This window comes from Pteropus alecto, unplaced genomic scaffold (genome assembly GCF_000325575.1).
Source record: "Pteropus alecto unplaced genomic scaffold, ASM32557v1 scaffold166, whole genome shotgun sequence".
In the NCBI taxonomy this organism is placed as follows: Eukaryota; Metazoa; Chordata; class Mammalia; order Chiroptera; family Pteropodidae; genus Pteropus; species Pteropus alecto.
The window spans coordinates 3295191-3302580 of record NW_006439757.1 but is presented as its reverse complement, the minus strand read 5'-3'; the positions used below and the strand labels follow the sequence as shown (position 1 = coordinate 3302580).

Genomic DNA, 7390 nt, shown 5'->3' with positions numbered 1-7390 from the left:
ATAGAAATGTATATAGTATAAATATAAAATGAATCATAATGCTCACAATTGTCAAATAGAGATCATGTGACAAAAAATTTGGCAAGTATTAATAATTTTAGAAATACATACGACTTATGAATTGAAACTTCACTTCCTTTAATTTACATTAACAATATGAAGTTAAATATTTAACAATAAAGATATTCAACACAAAACTTTTTATTATAGAAGTGATGTGTTTACCATTCTACACAGCATAAATATTCGGCCATGTGGGAAGACTTCAATTAAATGACATATTCATATGACATATTATTATGAAGACACATGTTTCAAAATACATTTAATGGCAAAAATACTCATATAACATTAATTTTGAATATAATATAAAATTATGTTTTAGTACATTCTAAACCCATTCAAATAGTCATAAACACAAAATTGATAAAAATCTGTAATGTGAATACATTCAAGTATTTGATATGGTTATTCGGATGGTTGTTTACATGTAATTTTAAATTTGTCTTATATTATTTACTCTATTTTTTCAATAATTTTACAAGCATTTCCTTTGTAGGATTACTTTTTCGGTGAAAGAAACTTGTATCATATCTTTAGAATTTAACACATGCAAAAATTAAGATATAAATATATATGATGGTAAGATGAAAAATAGAGGTAACAAAGTTAATCCATATATCAACTTAAAGTAATAATTAGCATGTTTTGAAATATTTTATACCTGCTAGAATGGACTGCGTGTTTGGGATCAGAGTTCCTGATAACCAGGTAAACATAGAAACAAAACAACTCTTCTATGATTGGCAGTATAAATATGTTAAAGCAAACCAGATACTCAAAGGAAACACAATTGACCCTTGTAGTGGAGTTTAAGAGAACTTCTGTTGATGTTTACAAGAGAATACTGTTATATTATCAACTGAAATAGATAGAAAATCTTTGTTAAGTGGGCAGGATTTCAACTAAATCTTTAAGTATGAATATTTGATTAGGTAGAGAGGACGCTGGATAGACACATTTCAAACAGAGAAAACAACAGGAACAAAGCTATAAAGTAGCGAATGAGCTTGACATGTTTCAGGTCATGTAAAATGGCAAGAATAGAGGCTTTTTATAGGAGAGATTTTGATAAAGTATGACATACAAATGTCAAATATGAGGCTCTTGGAGACAGACAGAAAGATAGAGAAAGATAGAGGTAGAAAGATAGAGAAAAAGAGAGAGAGAAGATGCATTAAGTTCTTCTGGGAAAAAGAATATGAATCACTGTCCTAAAAAATATCGATCAATCCAAAAGAAGAAAAAAAATACTCAAACAAAATTCAGTTTTATATATTTAGAAAGAAAACATTATAACACCATTATCATAGCTACTATTTATTGACCTTTTAGGGAGTGCTGGAAGTTTTGGATTAACTCGTTTTTAATATTTACAAACATTTTCAACATAGAAATTTTTATTTCCATTTTAGAGACAAGGGCATTAAATGGTTAAGTTGTCAATATTGTACAATTGGCACATGGTAAAGTAAATTTTTCACCTGTTCTGCTTAGTTCTAATGCTTATTATATTCCTTTGCATCTATATAGTGTGGTGGCTAAAAATGCAGACTCTGTATTGAGGTGTAAGAGTTTTAAAATTGAGCCATTAGCTGTTAGAATCCCTTGGCATTTGAATTTCCTCATTTTGTAAATGAATATAGTACAATAATAATATAATATATCTCACATGTCAACTTTGAGGATTAAATGATTTATTGCTCGTAACGTACTTAAGACAATGCTTAACACTCTCTCATTATGCTTTTCCGTCTATTCTCACCTTGAGAAAAATGCAATGAAAATATAGAAAAATGAGGATCTAATATATTTATCTGAAATAAAATATTTAGTAAAATTTGACTCATAAGCTTTAAGAGAAAAAATACATTTCCTAAACTTAGTGCAGAGTACTTCTTCAGAACTTGAGTGTCTAGACAAGAAAATTTCCAGAAAGCTCTTCAAAATTTTATCTTACCACTCAGATAAATGATTTAATATGAGGATTAGAAACACTTTATTTTCTGTGATACATGCAGACATTATGTAAGATTCTAATGACATATATAGAAATCACATTTACCTGTACTGAAATTCTATTTGTTGCCAAATGCCAGATACACTCCATCTTTATTGTCAGTGGAGGTACTCTTATAACACTGTAATAATTAAGATATTGCTTACAGGCTAATAATTGGTGGGGACTCGCTATTTACTGCTTTAAAAGTGGGCTTTATAACATGGACTAGCAGTTTTAGACAACTTCTGCGTTAATATATAGTGAGGCTTTTCTGCAAGAAAATTTTTCATTTACTACATATAACTCATGCTTCTTATCCAAACAATATAGTTCACTCATAACTTTTCAGGTTATCCTTCAACCATTCAAGCTTGAGTGATTCAAATGGACTTTAAAACCAAGTTTTCCTGTTCTGATTTAAACGATAATTTTTTATATTGCAGGAAAAAAAAATCTCAGATTCAGAACCTTACTTGATCTATTTAAACTCAGAGAGGGGATGGAGTAAGGCTTTAAAAAACTTTGTTCTTGCCTATAAACATTCTGTTTCAGAATTAATTGTCTGCTCGTCTGTAGTGGTAGAATGACACTGAGGGCAAAGAAAGAAACCAAAGATCTGAACTGAGAGGCTCATTGTTTTGAAATTAAAAAAGTAAAATAGCTGTTCACTGAAAATATAAGAAAACCTTTTAGGTATTATTGTTGTTAGTAACAAAGAAGTAATTGTTTTCTATTTAACCTTTCTTGCATCATAAATTTCTAAATGCCTAAAAACAAATTAGAACAAAAGGTTAAGAATAGAAAAAATAAGTAAAATCTGAGTTTTGTAATATATAATATGCTTTTTGAATTTAGCAATTTTAATGACTTTTACTTGCTATATGTTTGGATTTCATGGATAATATTTCAAAAGTAAATATATATGTAAGTATTCTAAGTAATAGTACAGTTACACCCAAACACATCACGATAAAACTTTTAAAAAGTAAAGAAAAAGAAAACCTTAAAAACAGCAAAAAATTGTACCTTGCCTGCAGGGAAAAAATTCATGGAGGCAAGAAAGAAGTGGTACAGCATTTTTCAAATGCTAAAAGAAAGGAATTATCAGCCCTGAATTTTATATCCAGCAGAAATGTCCTTCATGAATGAAGGGGAAATTAGACATTCTTAGATGAAGGAAACTAAGAGGATTTGTCCCTAGTAGACCTTCCCTAAAAGCAAGGCAAAAGGAAATTCTTTGAACAGAAAGGAAACAATTTTTAAAAAGAATTTTGAAACATCAAGAAAGAGAAAAGAATAATGGAAAGAGTAAATGTAAATACAATTTATTTTTCTTCTCTTCTTGAGTATTTTATTATATATTTGACAGAAAAGGCATAACATTGTCTGATGTGGAAATCAATATATGTAAGGAAATATTTAAGACAATTATATGATAAACATATAAGATTGAGGGACTTGAAAGGACGTGAAATTTCTACACTTCATGTGAATTGGTAAAATGTCTATACCAGTAGTTTTTTGTGATGACGACATAGTTCTGAATCTTAATGGATGTGGTGGTTACAAGAATCTATACATATGTGTTAAAGTGGAAGATAACTATGCATACACGCTGTACCAATATAAGTTCCCGATTCTGATTTTGACTATAGTTATACAAGATGTAATCACTGGGGAGGACTAAGTGAAGGGTACATGGAACCTCTATGTACTATCTTGGTAATTTCCCATATCTGTATTTATACTAAATAAAATGTTAAAATGCACACACACACACACACACACACACACTTGGAAAAACAAAGAACGTTGTTTTGAAAAGACTTGTTTATTAATGTATACAGTCTTTATTCCATTCAGAATGATCCTTAATTTTAGATTTTCCAATGGTTTAGACTCCATAAATAGATTAAAAAATAATTATCTAATTGACTTTTAAGCCCAGCAGCATGTCGAAAAAAATTGATTAGCAGATAATTTGAGTTACACCTTTCAAATTTTTTTGAAATAAATGCCTAAGCACAAATTAACTGAAGGAAGGATGGAATCATTTACACATTGGTATGAATTAAACCAACAGGACTAGGATATATTGTTTAAGGAAAAAAGCTCTAATTTTGAAATGTTAAAAAGTTAAAAACCTGTTTGGTTTTTAAAAACTTTTTTTTTTTTTTTACACCTACAGCACCTGGTATTCCTAGGTGGTCTCCCATCCAAGTACTAACCAGGCCCGGCTCTGCTTAGCTTCTGAGATCAGATGAGATCAGGCACATTCAGGGTGGCATGGCCATAGATGAAAACTTTTTATTTTTAAATAATTTTAGATTCACAGGAGGTTGCAAAGCAATGTACCAATAAGTCTTATGTATCACAGCCTCTTTCGATGGCAATCTCTTACACAACTATTATACACTGTCACAACCAAAAATTTGACAATAATACAACACATAGAGGTTATTCAGATTTCAACAGTTATACATTATCTTGAGTGTGTGTGTGTGTGTAGCTCTATTTAATTTTGTTCCACGTGTAACCTTGTATAATCACCTTAATGATGAAGAGAGAATGAGCAAAGGAATGGGTATACATAATAAAGGGGTTAAAAAAAAAGAGTCTTACGGTGACAGTACAGTTGTGTGATTGTTTTTAACATAAATTGTAGAATTTGTTTTTATTAAGGTCTTGAAATGTACTCAAAGTAAGGTTTATACTGTTGTCCCTGAGGTGAAATTCTCCACAAATAAAATAAAAAATAAATGAGCAAAAAAATGGTGATTTTAAAGGAAGAATTTATTAAAATCATATTCTACAATTCTTTTTTCAGATTGTCTTACCATTTAAATTAAAGTGTCTGGAGGGAAAAAGTATTTGACAACAAATAGAATTCAAATGACCTCTTGTGTTTGTTAACCTTATTAATTGCTTTAACATCCAAGTGCCTGCATTTACTGGCATAGAAAGTTCCTGTTATTTATTGCCATTTATTGTAGAAGACCTTTGTTCTTTGTGTTTTTCAGCTCTGTTATTCTTAAGAGCCAGGAACTCTGACAGCTGCTGCCAGCCCTGTGCGGTTTGTTTAAAACAATAGGGAAAATTGCCTAGCAACCTCACATCCAGCTTCTGGTACCCTCCTGGAGATCACATTCCACACACATTTTGCTCATCTCCACAAGCTCACAGGGGAAAACAGACACACACAGACACACAAACAGTATAATCAAAACTAGACTGACTTTGGCTTTTCTAGAAGACCTGTCTCCATTGTTCACAACCAATGCGTTCCTCCAACATTCAGATCAGAGTTAGGTTGTTCCTTTCTCTGAATAGATGACAGAGATTTACAGAAGTGAATTGGTTTCATCTACTGAGAGTTTGTTAGAGGTATACTTTGTAAAGATGTGAGTGTGCAGCCTGTATTGCTAAAATGGGGAAGAAATATGCTCCTTATACTTTACTAAATATATAATGGCTTGACTTCAGCTTGGGAATTGTGTGTGTTTGTTTTGTTTTCCCTATTTAGACTGACTTGGGTGATCACTTAATTCTTTTATCCCAATATCCTCATCTGCAAAACAGGACCTTAAACTAAACACCTACTGAGTTCCTTCTCATCTAACTTTGCATGATTCCATAAATGGCTTTGATCTTTTGTGAGACTGTTTTATATAGAAAATTAAGGAAGAGGAAATGGTTATGGAAAATAGGTTTTTCCCCCCTCTTTTTTAACAATGCCATTAGGCCAAACAGTGCTTGCTATCTGTAAAACTATAGAAGAGTGAGTCAGATGACCACAAACACCTACATAAAACTGCAAAGATATCAGGAGTACAAACATGTACAACTATTTAATGTGATAATAAAAGTTTGATATATACGTATATATATATATATATACACACACACACAAAAGTTTATATATATACACACATAAAAGTTACATATATATATACATATATACACATATTCATATATACATATATAAATATATGTATATATATATTTCTGCCTATAATTTTTGTGAAACAGTTTAAGGTCAGAAGCAGTGAAAGAGAGAAATTCTGATGTAGAGGTCAGAAACTACAGTCTGTGGACCAAATCCAGCCTGTTACCTAATTTTGTAAATAAAGATTTATTGGAACATGGCATACTCATTTGTTTATATACTGTCTATGGCTGCTATCCTGCTATAATAGCAGAGTTAAGTAGTTAGAGGCCATATGTCCCCAAAGCCTAAATATTTACTATTTAGCCCTTTACAGAAAAAGTTTGTTGATCCTTGTTGTAATGTATAAAAAAATTTGCTGTTTATTTAGACTTGAAATCAGTCAACTCAACCAGACTATGCATATACCAGTGAAAGAAAAAAAAATTGTAAATATTAAATTGTAGAATCCAATATTCTACATACTCTATTGTTTCAAGTAAGCAAATAGTAAAAAAGAAATTAAGGACTAAATTTGATTGAAGAGGACCAATTTATGTTTTCCATTAATTTGTCAAAATGGTTTAACTATTATCTCTAGGTTTTTCTCATATAGTTATAGTAAAATATTTGAAAATTGTTTGGAAATATCAAGGTTACTAATTAGAAATGTAATGTCTGTTTAGAGGATGCTACGTGAAAATTTAGTGCCCCTCTTAAAAAAAAAAGAAACAACAAAAAAAACACACTAAACCTAAGGAAAATATGGAATTCTGGATTCAAGGACTTGAATTCCCTCAATATCATTGCCATTGATAAAATACACTGTCATTATGGTAGATGTATAGATCAACAATGTAAAGCTGATAACTTTACTGGATATACTTTATATACATCTTACTATGATTATGTCAGTATTGTTTTAGGTATTTCAATCATATGTTACTCATGCTGAAGATGCTAGCAGACTCTTTAAAATGGAAACATAGAAAAATGTTAAATTAGTGGGGTAAGACATGTTTATCTTTTTTTTGTTTCTTCCCTGTTGTTAATCCCTTCTACCGAATACCCTAAATGGCGAAGTGCACAGAAGTTGAATTTTATTTTGCTAAGAACTTCCTAAAAACATAGGTAATATTTATTCTTTATGAATATAACGTAGCATCTCTAGGTGCTCTAGAAAAAAATCCTTTTTAAATAATTTAATAGAAAATGTTATCACTAATAGATACAGCCCAGTTCCACTGCCATGGAATTAGAAAATGATACTGGAAGCACACAGAAGAGTGGATTCTATCCATCTTTTCCTTACCAGTTGGCACCTATGACAGGATCTCCTGGGCTCTCCAGCTGCTGCCTAGATTGCCTTTTGCCATGATAAGTGCTGCTGTGATGCAATATGA

At 30.8% G+C, this 7390-nt stretch overlaps 1 non-coding gene across 1 annotated transcript; it reads right to left on the bottom strand.

Moving 5' to 3' along the window:
• Nucleotides 1-4241: 4241 nt before the first annotated feature.
• LOC112483969 lies at nt 4242-4360 on the bottom strand. Its single transcript, XR_003047835.1, has one exon. It is a non-coding gene; the product is annotated as a 5S ribosomal RNA (ribosomal RNA).
• Between the last annotated feature and the right edge of the window lie 3030 nt (nt 4361-7390).